Genomic DNA, 15,592 nt, shown 5'->3' on the forward strand with positions numbered 1-15,592 from the left:
CTTTTCTTCCTTTGTTAGGAAAGGTATCGGCTTCCTGATACTAGGATTATGTACTTGTAATGGAGCTTTGTATTGTGTTGTGAAAGCCTCTGTGCTGTTGTTTGCTCTTGGCATACTGTCACATGCTCATTGATAGACCTTCCAAAGTTATATGGGAAATGTCAAAGAAGTGCTAAGCACTGTAAATGAGCCTTGTTAACATTGCTGTCACTTCCTAACATAGTAAGTCATCTGGCTTTATGCTCATTTCACACTTCCTGTAAGTTTTATCAACATACTTTGTTAAGTCGATATATGTACTTGTTACGACCCACTATTTCATCTACTCGCCCTGTACAAACCAGTATGAGGGCTAGCTAAGATTTAGATGAGAAATTTGTCAACAGAGAAATGAAATGAAACTGATAAGCAGTTTCAATACATTAACTGCCAGAGGCAGTCGATTCATCCTTGGAGAGATAAAATCAGTTATTTGGTCTTTAATAGCAAAATTGCCTTCTGGACAATTAGTTACACGGCAGCAATGCTTGTGGCAAAGATGTTTATGGCAAAAATACCAGACACAGTTAAGGAATTGCTGCAGTAACCTCTCTTCTAGAGTATTCTTCAAATAAAGGTGAGAAACAGTGCCCTGAGCCAGAGAAGGTGCTTATAACATATTTGGTAAATGAATGAAAACTATAGCTCTTATTACGAAGAAAATCACATTCACTAAACGGGGGGCTCTGTGGAGGCAAAACTAGGATCCAGGAGCAGGTGGACTTTGACCCTCAGAGCCAGAGATGGTCCAGATGTGTCTGTCCTGTGTGTATATAGAGCCCAGGCAATGTGTTTTGTACATCAACTAGACTAGCTTTCACCACCAATCATGTCTGTATCCAAGCCTTCTTGTTATGTGTGATGGGGGAAAATCAGGACCGATTGGTCAACAAGGTATGAAACATAAAGAAAGATATACTTAAAAGTCCGTGAAGATGAACATTATGGAATCAAGTTACTCCTACAGCATAGAATGTTAGCTTTTCAGCCTCGGGAGGTAAAGTGATGGGCCAGCGGCCACACTGCACATTATTGGCAACACTGATTCTAGAATTCAGGCTTCCTGCCTCCTAGTTCAAATGTGTTTCCAGAACCTGACAAATGAAAGTGAAGTTTTAGACAATAAAACTCTGAACATCTTTTTTCCAGAGCTATTGAGCTCCCTTGAATCTCTGTTACTGGAAATCTGTAAACTTAACTTTTACTCTCTGATTTTTTTGAAACTAAGCATTCTCTGCCCATAAACAAACAAAAATCCCCAGGTTATTCCCTGTTTTAAGAGGAAGTGAAAAGAGAAAAAAAAAGATTATGTAAATTAAAGCATCTTTTTATGTAGTTGCAGTTGCAAGTGCAATTTACAACACAGTGGTAGTCACTTGGCAAAACTCATAACGTGGTCCACTTCTGCACCATAGATAAAACAAAGAATCTCTTTCCCTTTCCTGTCCTGGTTGTATACTCTACTTTGACAGAAATCAGGCTGATCAAGCAAAACTGTGGATTCAGTCTGTGCCTTCAATGCCTGAGCCATTCTAAAGAAAAAAAGATGATCAAAATTCTTCAGGAGGATATGTTCACAGTTATTAATTCTGGGTGGCAGGCACCTGAATGTATGTCATATTTGTATTTCCATTATTCTATACTTAAATTTCTTTTAAACCAACTAACCTTGGCACCAGGGGTTCTCAGCCTTTCTGTGAGCAAGAATAGGACTTGGTTTCCCTGACTGCTTAACATTTAGGGGATTAAGAAGGTGATGTCCCCACAGTGAACTATCCAGTGCGCATTATGGGGAATTTCCAAGGAGAGGCCACTGGGCTATTGACCATTGAGTAGGACCCCGAACCACCAAGAGATTCAAACAAATGGCTGAGCATCTCTGTCTTGGCGGCCCAATGGTGCAACCTCTCTACGATACCATCTAAGGAAATTTTCCTTGAACCTGACTTCAGGTTCTTGGGTCTTGCCAACTAACAACAGTGGGACCTTAGATTGGTCCCACATTTGGGGACCCCTGGTCCCCTATTTCCTCACCTGCAACATTTGAAGGTTTGTTTTCTAAATGTTTCTATTATATACCTACTAAATATACAATTATAGTGGTATAGTAGAAACGTTTCTACTATCTATTCCCATTTCTGTGAGACAGTTGAGCTACTTAAGGTGTGTAAGTCATTCCAGCCAGACATTACAGGAGGTGATTCTGGGATAATTGTGACCCAGCATGTGTCAGTTGGTGTGAGCTGGTGACTCACGTTCCCGCTGCCTCTCAGATTCCCAGAGTCTAGAGCCAGATACAGTGCCTGGGCACAGAGACCAGTTTTGCTTTGTAGTTGTGGCTTGAGCAGCCTGTGGCCTTGACCTTTCCTGATTCACACAGCCTGCGCTTGAAGTATGAGTATAATTTCACTGGCCTGAGAGTGAGGAAGTCAAGAGTTCTTAAAGAATAGGAAATCCAACTCTTTGTATTGTTAAACCTGGTTTGGCTACTAATGTGAAGCTTTAAATTTTATATTTGTGCCTTCTATTAATTTGTATCGGAGTCCTCAAATGACAGGGCAAGGAAAAATGTTAGGCCCTGTGATGCCAACACCTGCTATCACCGCCGCTATTTTACAGAAGAAAGAGGGAAAGAAAGGAAGGGAGGAAGAGAGAGGGTGAGGTTGGGAGGGAGAGAGGGAGGGAGGGAAGGAGGAAGGGAGAGAGGGAGGGGCTTACAAAGGGAAAGCCACAGAACTAGTCAGAATTTTTTATGATGACAATATGGTGTCTTCTATATTGAGCAAAAGGGGAAAACTATTAAAACTACAAACCAACATTTTATGGTAATTATGGCAAATGAAGAGAATTTGCTCCAAGTCTTTTTTAGGGGGGGAGAGGGAGGGGGAGAGGGAGAGGGAGAGGGAGAGGGAGGAGAGGGAGAGGGAGAGGGAGAGGGAGAGAATCTCAAGGTCATCATGGAGCCTGATGCAGGGTTAGCTCTCACAACCTGGGATCATGACCTAACCCCTGCTCCAAGTCCTGATTCCACCAACTTCTCCCAGGCGCCCCTGCCACCACCCACGCCCGGACACCTGTAAGGGCTCCTAACTGCTCATCCTCCCTCTTGTCCTGCTCCAGTCCATTCTACACTTGGGCAATCAGAGGCTCTTTTTAAATGAAAGTTGGTAGTGGCACTAGCTCTTTAATGTTTTCTTTCAGGGTACCCTGTTCTTTTCCTTCATAGCATTTTCTACAGTTATAATTGTATATTTTATTTGTTTAGTGTCTGCCTCGCCTCAACAAGCTATGAACTTTTGTTCATCCTTGTATCCCTGGTACCTGGGCATATCATGAATATCTGATTAAATAAATCACTACCAACATTAGCCCGATGACAGCATTGAAGGAAAGAGCTCAAGAGTTAACATGGTCTGTTTTTAAAGCAAAAACTCACGGCGGATTTGCCTCAGGTAGGCAGGCAACAGAGATAAGGAGATAATCTAACAGTCCAGAGAAGGGAGGAAATAGTCTTTCTGTCCCAGTCATTCCCTAGGCAACGGCAGAAATGCTAGCCTGAAGGGTCTGTGTTATAAAATATCTTATGTCATAGTGTCACCTGACATTCATATCGAAGTGTTTGACAAGCCTTGCAGAGGGCACAGGTGAGGATCCCTCTGGCCTCCAGGGAACTGTATTAGAAGATCCGATCAGCTTGCAAAGTTCAGCAAGATAACAGCAGCTGCCACTTACTGGGCACCTATTTGTGCAAACTGCTTCGTCTAGGTTAACCCATTAAACCCTCTCCATATCCCAATGAGGCTAAGCGTTTATTAGCCTCGACTTGAAGTTGAGGACATTAAAGTTCAGGAAGGCAAAGCAACTTGATTAACTTCACAGCTGGTAAGCAACAGAACAGGGATAGGAAAAAGTTCCAGAGCCCCTGACCCTTCATCAGTTACATGATGTCTCGTTACTGATGTTTGGCTTTCGCACATTTTGACCACCTCAAGTAATACTGCTTGGTTGTGACAAATAGGGATGCAGATGTTTGCTGGATACAGAACAGAAAACTTGTGCTTTAGAATTGCTGTTAACTGTCACGGCATGTTAGAAGGGGACAGGAACCCAGAGATCATTCAGACCCTCACTACTCAATGTGTGATTCATGAACCAGCAGCCTCAGTGCCACCTGGGAGCTTGTTAGAAATGTAGCTTCTCCTGGCAAACCACAAGGGATGCAACAATAGAGAACTGCGGGTTGATCAAGGGGAGATGGCTGGGGGGAGGGGGTAAATGCGTGACGGGAATTAAGGACGTCACTTGTTGGGATGAGTACTGGGTGTTATACATACGTGATGAATTACTAAATACTCGTGAAACCAATGCTACACTGTATATTAACGAACTTGAGGGGAGGGGAGGGGAGGGGAGGGGAGGGAAAAAGAAAAGAAAAGAAAAGAAAAGAAAAGAAAAGAAAAGAAAAGAAAAGAAAAGAAAAGAAAAGAAAAGAAAAGAAAAGAAGTGTCTCTCATCATACCCCAGACCTACTGAATCTGAATCTGCATTTTTACACAATCCCAGCTGATTTGGATCCCAAGTTTGAGAAGCACTGGTGTAGATCAGGGTTCTTAACCCACCTGCCCTCCAGAATCACCTGGGGAGTGTAAAAATATATGAGGACCAGAGTTAGAATCCCTGGCGGTAGGGCTGAGTGTCTGTGGTCTTTCGAAAGCCTCCAGGAGAGTCCAGCATGCAGTTAGAGTTGAGAACCACTGATCCGGTCCAACCCTCATCTTATTTTATTTTTTCCCTGGTTTTATACTGCTGTGAAAATGCAAAGCAAAGTGGCCTACCGAGTATAACGTAAAGAACGTGAACTTTAGAGATTAAACAGATCAGGGTTTGGATCCTGATTCTGCCACTAAGTAGCAGTGAGGCTTTCGGCAAATCACTAGCCTTACTGGGCCTCTGCTTCCACATTTATAACATGGAGGTAACAACACCCACGTTAGAGAGTCAGTGTGAGAAACAGACTCGCAAAGCGCCGAGACGAGGACATTGGTGCAGAGCAGGACCCTGACGGATGGCAGCTACTCTGCCTGCCTGTCAGAACGCTTGGGCAGCAGATGGCTGTCCGAAGAACAAAGTGCCGAAGCATTGAAATTCCTTCCCCCAGAGTCATCTCCAAGTGTGGAGCCAATGTGTTAACAGAACTTTTGTTATGACTATGATGAAAGGCGTGCGGGAAGCAGCAGTGGGATGCCAGGTGGCAGGGAAGGAACTTAAAAGGGCTCCTCACACCACCAGTCCCTGCCTCTAGTCCCTGTCCGTTCCACTGCCCCAGTCCGCTGCCCTGACTGGAACCCGCATGTGCCAGCCATCAGATGTCTCTTCCTTTAGTTAGTATTTTTAAAACATACAAACAAAAGCCACTTTCCATATCGCATGTTGACCTGTATTTATCAGAATGGGAAATTAACACTGGTGGAAATAGCCCCTTTGGAAAATGCCTTCACTGTGGCTGAAACTAAGAAAACACAAAACGTGGTTTTGCATCTCTACCTGAGAAAGTCCAGGGCTCAAAGAGCGTGGGAAAGGAAAGGTGTTCTCACTCCCCTGTTGGTGGGGTTTTTTTTGGTAACTTTTGTGGTAAAATACACTTAACATAAAATTACCATGTTAACCAGCTTTAAGGGTACAGTTCAGTGATATTGAGTACATGCCCATAATTGTGCATCCTTCTGACAGTTTCGCTCTTATCCTTCCTTCCTTTCCTTCTTGCACACACCTGCATACACAGTATCTTCGTGATGTTGTGGCTTTGGAACGTTTCACCTTTATAATTAGAAATGATCTGAAAAGGGGTCCCAGGGGGACATGCATTGTCTTCTCATTGGAAGCAAGTTTATTTGGTGACACTCATGCATCAGGTGCTTTCACATACTTTATTCATAATAACATATAAGCAAGGGAGGGTGTCTTAAATGCACTTTTTACAGATTAGAAAACTGAGGTTCAAGGAGGTAAATTAGCGTGTACACAGCCAGAGAGAGAGAAAGGACTATGGCCAGAATTCACACTTATATCTGTGAGATTGAAAAGGCAATGCTTTTTTTCTTCCTTTTTTTTTTTTAAAGGAAATGTGTTTATCATAAATTATATGAGTTGTTTAAGAAAAAAGCCTTTTTAATACAGAAGAATGTCAAGAAAACATAAAAATCACTAACGAACTCCTCTTCCAGAAATGATCACAGATCCATATAGAGGTCTTCCTGTCCAATTCATTCTGTATTCCAGTACTTTTACTTTCCTGGTGTCCCACTGAAGGTGGGACAGAAGAGAGGGGTGGCAGAGGGACGTGACATGGAAGGATGAGAACTTTTATGGGTTTTTTTTCCTCTATATATACGTATATGCTGCTTGAATCCTTTATAATAGATGTATTCACAAATGAGTTGTGCAGTAAATGAATAGAAAATAATTGGAAGTAAAATCCAGAGAAAAAAAGAGAGTACATTGATCAACAAGGGAGAACTGTCAGCCTAGAAGCTGAAAAAGGAAAGCCCAAGAGGCAAAGATTGACTCATAAGCAAGAACTCTTTAGGGTAAACAATAAGGCTCAAGCTGTTAGGTATGTTTCTAATATAAAGACAGATGCATCAGGCTTTCCAAGCAGGGTGTCATTAAACCTCCCTGTCACCTAGTAGTGCGATAGAGTGGGGTCTAATTCTGTACCTGCCAGACAGCTTTCTGAATATAATTTAACTTCCCATGTAATGTGCTTACCAAGTGAGATTGTTCTGGGTAGATTATTATAAATTTCCCAACTACCTGACAGCTAAACCTTTCTGCCAATTAAATTAATTGGTTTTCAAATATTTCTTCATCCTCTGACAACTCTATTGGTCAGTCAGCAGCACTAAATTATGTCAACCCAGGATACTGTCAATTTGAACTTTCCAAATCCGTAAGTCTGGACTCTGGGTTAAGGGAAAAGTCAACTGAATGCCGTTCCTTAGATACTTTCTAGGCTGAGAAGCAAGAGGACGACAACAGACATCCTGGCCTTACACAGCCCATATGGACAAGAAAATGCCCTTATCTGCACCACTGTTAACATTCCTCAGGGCATGGGTTGAGACAGGGCCAACCCTGGGCCATTTAACAGCAGTGCAATGTCGTGGTGGGCCAGGGCAGGTTCTGAGGAGTCACACTCAGGCACAGACTCTGGGGAAAACCCCATCCAGCAGGCACATGGGATCTGGCTCAGGCAGTAACAGAAGATGTTTCAGCAGGCATTCGTCTTCAGTTAGTACAGGGAGGCACGAGGTGCTTGAGGGCTGAGAAGAGTAATGGTGAAGGGGAGCCAAGAGTAAGTGATAGGCAGGGATCCAGGCAGATGTTGAGCTCAGGTGAGTCTATCTACAGGCATCAATACCTGGTACCTGGGCACAAGACTAGGTTTCTTTCATTCATTCATTCGGCTAACAAATATTCGTGACATATCTCTTGGGAAAACACTCCGCTATGGAACTCTCACGAGCCAACATACATTGTTCAGTACACCAGGGATACAAGGCCTGACTGCTCTTACCTGGGCCTTTTCTCAGGATTGTGATGCCACAAGCAACCTTGAGGGATGAAGTAATGCCTTCCTTGGGAACAAAGAGCAGGCTTGATTATTTCTTACTATAAAAGTCATGAATTCCCCAAGTTCAATGCTCCTCACCTGCAAAATAAGCTCACTATATGTACAGTCTCCATCTGGCCCCTATCATGTCTCCCATGAGAACTGGAGGCAAGGGGACCTGACGCAAGCATGATGATGCTATGCTGTTTGTCGTCCCTGAAAGTAATAAACTCCTGTATTTCTGACCCTAGAGTTTCCTGTCTCCTCCAGTATCCACAAAAGAGTAAAAGGCTAGCGTACTAGCTCGTAAATGGGTAAAACCAAATTTCAGACCTGACAGCGCCTAGTGTGTGCTAGGCCCCATACTAGGTCTTGAGGATGATCCAGTATACAAAAACAGACCCCACGCCTGTTCTCAAGGAATGAACATTCAAGTGGGGGGACAAACAATAGATAACAAAATAAACAAGAAAATATCAGAGAGGAAGAAGTGCTCTGCAGACAACATAAATGGAATGATGTGCTAGAGATGACCAGGTGCCTACGTTAGACTGAGCGGCCACAGAAGGCCAAGGAATACAAATGGACAAAAAAACCACCTGTTGGCAAGTGTTGAGGCAAGAAGAGAACAGCAAGTACAGCAGGCCTGCGGCAGAACCAGCCAGCATGGCCAGAGCACAGAGGACATGGGGAAGACGGTTTGAGGGCAGGTCCATAAGGAGCTAGATCCTTGACCTGTGAGGCCAAAGCTAGGGGTCTAGATTTCTTTCCAGGTGCCATGGGAAGCCACTGGAAAATTTTAAGAAGGAACATAAATGATGTGAGTTAGGTTTTTTAAACTGGCTCTAGTTGCTCACGACGGAAAACATTTAGGAAGCTATGGCATCGATCCAGGTGCAACATAATTATGGCTTGGGCAGAGATGGGTAGAGGAAAGGTAAACAGAAGTGGGCAGATTTGGGCTGAATTTTAAAGGTAGAGCTGGCAAACGTTGCTAAAAGGCTGGATGGGGAGAGGGGGAGACTGGGTGGAACAGTGGTTACAGGAATAAGGAAAAGGGAAGAACAACAGGCAATCACTCCTAGGTTTCTACCCCCAGAACAAGCTGAGTTCCAGTTGCTGAGATGAATGAGACCAGGCAAAGAGCTGGCTTAGGGGAGAATCCACAGAGTCCCTGGCGTGAAGGCAGTACACAGACAGTTGGTTGAATCTGGTTCTGGGAGCAGGCGAGGTCAGGCTGGAGGTATCATTTTGGGGGCCAGCACCGTATGTATAGTGTCCAAGCTGCGAGAGGATGAGAAGACCTGGGGAGATAATCTGGAGAAAGCAAGAGAATGAGACTCAGGCCTATGTCCCACAATGACCACAGGAGGAATCACAGCCCAGAAGTGAGACTTCTAAGAGTGGCCGCCGAGGTGGGGGAACCCCCAGAGGATCTGGTGTCACAAGCCCCCCACAAAAATATCGGCTTTCAGTAGAACAGAGGAGTCAGCTACTGAACATCGCTGACAAGACTGTGAATTTCCATTTCCCTGATGAGCCCTTAGTACTGCCCCAGTTACTGCCTCTGCTCCCTGGAACAGTGATATCAAGTAAGAGGCACGCTGCTGCCAAAGGCAGTTTCCATTACACCAGACAGTGTGTGGGGCTGCTTGAGTCCTAGAGTTAAAGAGGCTTCTGCTGACAAGAGGTGATGTCCCATCCAGAATGCGACACACTTGCTGCCCTTCTCCTTAGCCAACCCACCCTTCTCCCCCGTCCCCTAAGGGACCGGAGGACATACCTCTGAATATGTATTTTCCTGTCTCTCATCTTTCCAGCTATGTTAATGTTACTCACCCTTCAAGGCCTAACTTGGTCTTCCTCATTCAATACACATCAGTCAACTGCTCTGTGCTCGGTTCTAGGCTCTACATCCGTGACATCATTTCATTCTCATAAACATGTTGAGGCGAACATCATTTTTGTTAACAAATGAAGAAAGTGAAACTCAGAGGGACTAAGTCACTTGCTTAAAGTCACACACAGTTGCCAAGTGGTGAACATGGGATTCAAGTCCAGGACTGTGTCCCTTACAACAGTCCTGCCTGCTTGCAAATGTGGCTGGGATACGGACCCTACAGTCTAGCACAAGTCTGAGAGGAGAAGACAAAGAGGTAAGTTACAATAACAAAATGTGCAACTACGACAACATAAACTATGTCATTATAAGGCAAATTACAGGGGCGGCCTAGTGGCTCAGTCGGTTAAGCCTGTGACTTCGGCTCAGGTCATGATCTCATGGTCATGAGTTCCAGCCCCACATCCGGCTCTGTGCTCACAGCTCAGAGCCTGGAGCCTGCTTCGGATTCTGTGTCTTCCTCTGTCTCTGCCCCTCCCCTGGCTCGTGCTCTGTCTCTTTCTCAAAACTAAATAAACGTTAAAAATAAATAAAGCGAATTACAGTCAGAGCCCACACAAATTGCTACAGAGTTCAAAGGGAAAGGAGAAATGCTTCTTGAGAGAGGCGGTGTGTGCAAGGGGCCTAGAGAGTTGGGTAGGATTTTGCAGGGCTGAGGCAGTTGGGAGGCTGTTGGTCAGCATCTCTCTGACCAGCCCCAATGTACTCAGTGCCTAAACCCAGCCTGTCCACCTCACCCTCCCCGTTGCAGGTTTTCCATCCCTCCTATTTCCTTTACCCCTCGAACCCCAGCACCTAATCCAAAGTCATGAACGCAGAAAGTGTCTAGTGAATATTTGCTGAATTCAAAGATGTCCTGTCTGATCTCCTAATTCTAGTCTCTACTTTACCAAACCATCCCTGTACCAGCTAAGTTTCATGGCTAACCCTGCCCACCATTAAACCTACTCCTTCTTTAAAATTTGCCCCCTTTCTGGAAAACTCCACGTGAACTCCCAAAAACTCACACCCCAACAAACTCACAAAGCTAACCTCAGTTGATATGACCTAACCCAAGGCCAGCCCATTCATTGGCTGAGTGGCAACCAATCAGATCCTCTTGAGAGAGGAGGAGCCTGTCAGTGGTGTGGGCAACCGACCCACACAATCCCCAAGAAGCTGAGGCTGTGCCAAGGTGAGCCCCTTAAGAGAAGTGGAGACATGGGAGGAGACACGGGAGACATGTGGGGGAGTGGCTGAGAGGCAGAGGGAGGAGCCACACTGCCCAGCCTTCCAGGCCTAGTCCTCGGCACCAGAAGGCCAACGGGAAGGACACTCCTTTTCCTGTTCTGAGCTACCTTGAGACAGCCTGCTATGCCTTCCAAATTAACCACCCACCCCATTACTTTTCTCCCTTTCTCAATTTTAGACTGTAATTATTGACCCCACCACCATTCCAGACAGTAACACACGGTTTCTTGCTCTGATTTTAATTCTATGATTATTGTTGTTGAGATTTGTAACGTTTTTTAAAGCCTTTTATTAGGTCCATTTTCAAAGAAGGAGAATAATGCAGTGAATTTGAGGTACCTTCACCAACTCCAACAATGATCAACCTTTGGCCAATCTTGTTTCATCTATACTCTCACCTACATCTACATGTGGATTTTTAAAATCAAATCCCTGGGGCTCAGTTGGTTTAACGTCCAGCTTCGGCTCAGGTCATGATCTCACCATTCTTGGGTTCGAGCCCCGTGTCGGGCTCTGTGCTGACAGCTAGCTCAGAGCCTGGAGCCTGTTTTGGATTCTGTGTCTCTTTCTCTCTCTCTGACCTTCCCCTGCTCACACTGTCTCTCTCTCTCTCTCAGAAAAAAAGAAAGAAAGAAAGAAAGAAAAAAAACCTATAAAATCAAATCCCAAATATTTATATCATTTCATCTCTCCTTCAATATAGAATATCTGATTATAATTTTTATAGGACAATACTGTTATCACAACTATTAAAATTAGTAACTTCTTAATATAATCACATACCCAGATTTCATATTTCTCTGGTTGATGTGTTCTGTTTGATTTGGAATCCATGTAAGATCCTACATCGTTACTGATGAAAGGTTACATCTCTCTTAATCTATAGATTCTTTCTCCATTACTTTTCTTTCTCTGAAATTCATTCAAGAATCTGGGTTTCTTATGGCAATGAGAAAGAATGAAATCTGGCCATGTGTAGCGACATGGATGGACCTTGAGGGTGTTATGCTTAGCAAAATAAGTCAGGCAGAAAAGGACAAATATCATATGTTTGCACGTATAGAAGAATTAGGAGACACTTAACGGAGGACCATGGGGGAGAAAAAGGGGGGAAATGGTGGGGGAAAGGGAGAGAGGCAAACCATGAGAGACTCTTGAATGCTGAGAACAAACTGAGGACTCATGGGTGTGTGGAGGGGGAGGAGGGAGATGAGCATGGAGGAGGGCACTTGTGGGGATGAGCACTGGGTGTTAGGTGGAAACCAACTTGACAATAAACTATTTGTAAAAAGAAAAAAAAAGAATCTGGGATTCTTATAGTTTCATTGCATCTCCACACTATCATTTAACATAATCTTCTGCACCTTGTATTTACTTTAAATCAGTAGTTAAGACAAGAGTTTTGATCAAATTCAGATTTGATTTTTTTTTTTTCAATTAAGGCTGCTTCAAAAGTAGTAGCAGTGGGGGTACTGTGTATTTCCATAACAGGAAGAACAAAATCAATCAACCTCTCTCTCTCTGTGTTATGTTATCAGCCACTGAGGGTCCGTATCCACTTATTGGATATCACAGAATGAGATTCCAAATCCATCAATCCATCTTTATTAGCTGGAAAATTTCTGTAGTTAAGAACTTCCCCTTTTCAACTATTGGAAGGTTCATTTTACAAGGGAAACAGAAGATATATGTTTATTTTCCTTCATGAGTTTCCACAACAGTGAGATGATTTTTTGTCATCCTCCAAAGTAACCAGTGAAGTAACATTTTTTAAAATATCATTATGGATCATGGATTGAAATATTTTGTGTATTTCGATCCATTACCGTTATTACCCTTACTGACATGCATACCATTCCATCTGGGCCTGCTGAATGCTTGTTCAGCTTGATTCCTGGGTCCTCCTCCTATGACCAAAATACTAGTCTTTGATGTTCCAGACTTATCTCATTCTTTTCCTGCCCTCAACCTAGAATCAACTATTTCTCCAAGGAATCTTCAGTTCTTTCAATGGGAAATAATATTTCAAGATCACAGTCTAGTGTTGACTGCAGCATTATAAGAATACCTTGGGGATACTGCAGTTCAGTTCCAAACCACCACAACAAACTGAGTATCACATTAAAGAAGAATGAATTTCTTGGTATCCCAGGGCATGTTTCCACTATACTGTGGTCTATTAAGTATACAATACCACGGTGTTTAAAAAAACAATGTACCTAACTTAATTAAAACTAGTTTATTGCCAGAGGCACCTGGGCGACTCAGTCGGATGAGCATCTGACTCCTGATTTCAGTTCAGGTCATAATCTCACGGTTCATGAGTCTCAGCCCCACATCAGGCACTGCACTGCGTAAGCATGGAGCTTGTTTGGAAGTCTTTCTGTCTCTACCCTGTGTGTACTCACTCTCTCTCTCTCAAAATAAATACATAATCTTAAAAATAGTTTTAATTAAATTTTTTAAACATTTAGTGATTTTTGTGATAGAGTGCGAGCTGGGGAGGCTCACAGAGAGAGGGAGACACAGAATCTGAAGCAGGCTCCAGGCTCTGAGCTGTGAGCACAGAGCCCAACATGGGGCTCAAGCTCACAAACCAAGAGATCATGACCTGAGCTGAATTTGGATGCTTAACCGACAGAGCCACCCAGCTGTCCCAAAAAAATAGTTTATTGCTAACAAATGCTAGCTATCATCTGATCTTCCAACAGGTCATAATGAATGATCACAGATCACCATAACAAATAATAATGAAAAAGTTTGAAATATTACAAGAATTACCGAAATGCAATGTCGATCCTAGACCAGCATGTCTGACCAGAACAGACACATGAATGAGCAAATGCTGTTAGGAAAATGGTGCCCAAAAGAGTTGTTCAATACAGGGTTACCACAAACCTTCAACTTGTAAAAAATTCAGTATCTCAAAACACAATAAAATGAAGCCAATAAAATGAGGTATGCCTATATTCACAATAGCCAAGACGCGGAAACAACCTAAATGTCCATTGATGGATAAATAGATAAAAGAAATGTGGTATATCTACATACAAGGAAATATTTATTCAGCCATAAGAAGAAATTAAATGTTGCCATTTGCAACAACATAGATGGACCTTGAGGGCATTATGCTAAATAAAACAAGTCATACAAAGAGATGCAAATACATACTATATGATCTCATTTATATGTACAATCTTAAAAACAAAAAAAAAAAGGTCATGGATACAGAAAAAAGATCAGTGGTTCCCAGAGATGGGGTAAAGTGGGTGAAAAGGGTCAAAGGTATACATTTCCAGTTGTAAAGTCAGTCATGGGAATGTAATGTATAACACAGTGACTATAGTTAACACTACTGTATTACATATTTGAAAGTTACTAAGAGTAAATCTTAAAAGTACTCATCACAAAAAATAATAATATGTAACTATGTATGGTGACAGATTAGTTAATTAGACATACTGCTGATCATTTTGCAACATACACAAATATCAAAACATTACATTGTGTACCTAAAACTAATTATGTTATATATCAATTATACCTCAATAATAATTTTTTAAAAGTAAAATGTTAAACAAAAATCACAATCTTAGCAATAGGAGCATTCCCTTTACTCTTAAACTAGTTTGACTGGATGCTTTGCCAAATACTCTTCAACTAGAATTTTCAAGGCTTTCAACAAAATAAATCACAAAGAAGCAAATTAGATCACACACACCTGATTTACAAATCTTCCCTTGTTTTTGGACAATGGTATCAAGACAATTCAATAGGGACAGTACAGCTTTTTCAACAAATGGTGCTGGGATGATTAGATATTTATATGCAAAAGAGATGTGGTCAAAGTATTTATACCACAGAAATCAGCCAATATTCCAAACTGTGGCTTAACTTATAGTTTTGTTTTGTCTAGGCTTAAAAAAGTGAAGAAAAAATACTAGTCCTACCGCTTTTACCAAAAAATGTGTCATAGTTGGAATCATTACATCGTAAAAAGAGCAAAATAGGAAATATTTTTCCAGTACTTGAAAACGATTACACAATTTAGCTAAGAAGTCACTCACTCAAGAGAGTGAAACACAGCTCACAACATTTTTTTTACATATCAGATATTAGTGATTATTACACAGCTCTGAAGACACTAAAAACCACTGAACTGTGTATTTCAAATGGGTGAATTGTATGGGATAGGGATTATATCTTAATAAAGCTGTTATATATATGGATATTTATATAATATATCTCCCATATATGTTAAATATATAACAGCTTGGTATATATAAATATATCAATATTGATATATATAAATGTATCAATATTATTATATATAAAGTGTATCTATATCTATATTTTCACATCTCCCCCTGGTAACTTTGTGCCTCTAGGACTTGAAGCAACGTTCATTCATATATCTGTTTTTTTAATACATATTTTCCGGGAATCCACTATCAAATCATTCATTTACTCAACAAATATATATTGACTATCTACTCTGTGCCAGGCACTGTTTCATACACAGAAGATCCAGCAAAGCTTACAAAAAAGCCTAGCCTTTATGTTGCTTCCATTGTCATGAAGAAAAATAGGCCATAAAAAATATATATATGGGAGGATTTTATACAGCTCAATGTATTGAAAGTAATTGATGCTATGGAGAAAAATAAAGCAGGGAAGACATATTTTTATGGCATGGTCGGTGGGGGAATGGTAGAGGGGAGGGGTTGCAGTTATAAATAGGGTGGTCAGGGAGGGCTTCACTGAAAAGATGACATTTGAGCAAAGATTTGAAGGAGGTGAGGGAGTTAATC

This window comes from Hyaena hyaena, unplaced genomic scaffold, assembly GCF_003009895.1.
Source record: "Hyaena hyaena isolate Hyena2069 unplaced genomic scaffold, ASM300989v1 scaffold_186, whole genome shotgun sequence".
Taxonomy (NCBI): domain Eukaryota; kingdom Metazoa; phylum Chordata; class Mammalia; order Carnivora; family Hyaenidae; genus Hyaena; species Hyaena hyaena.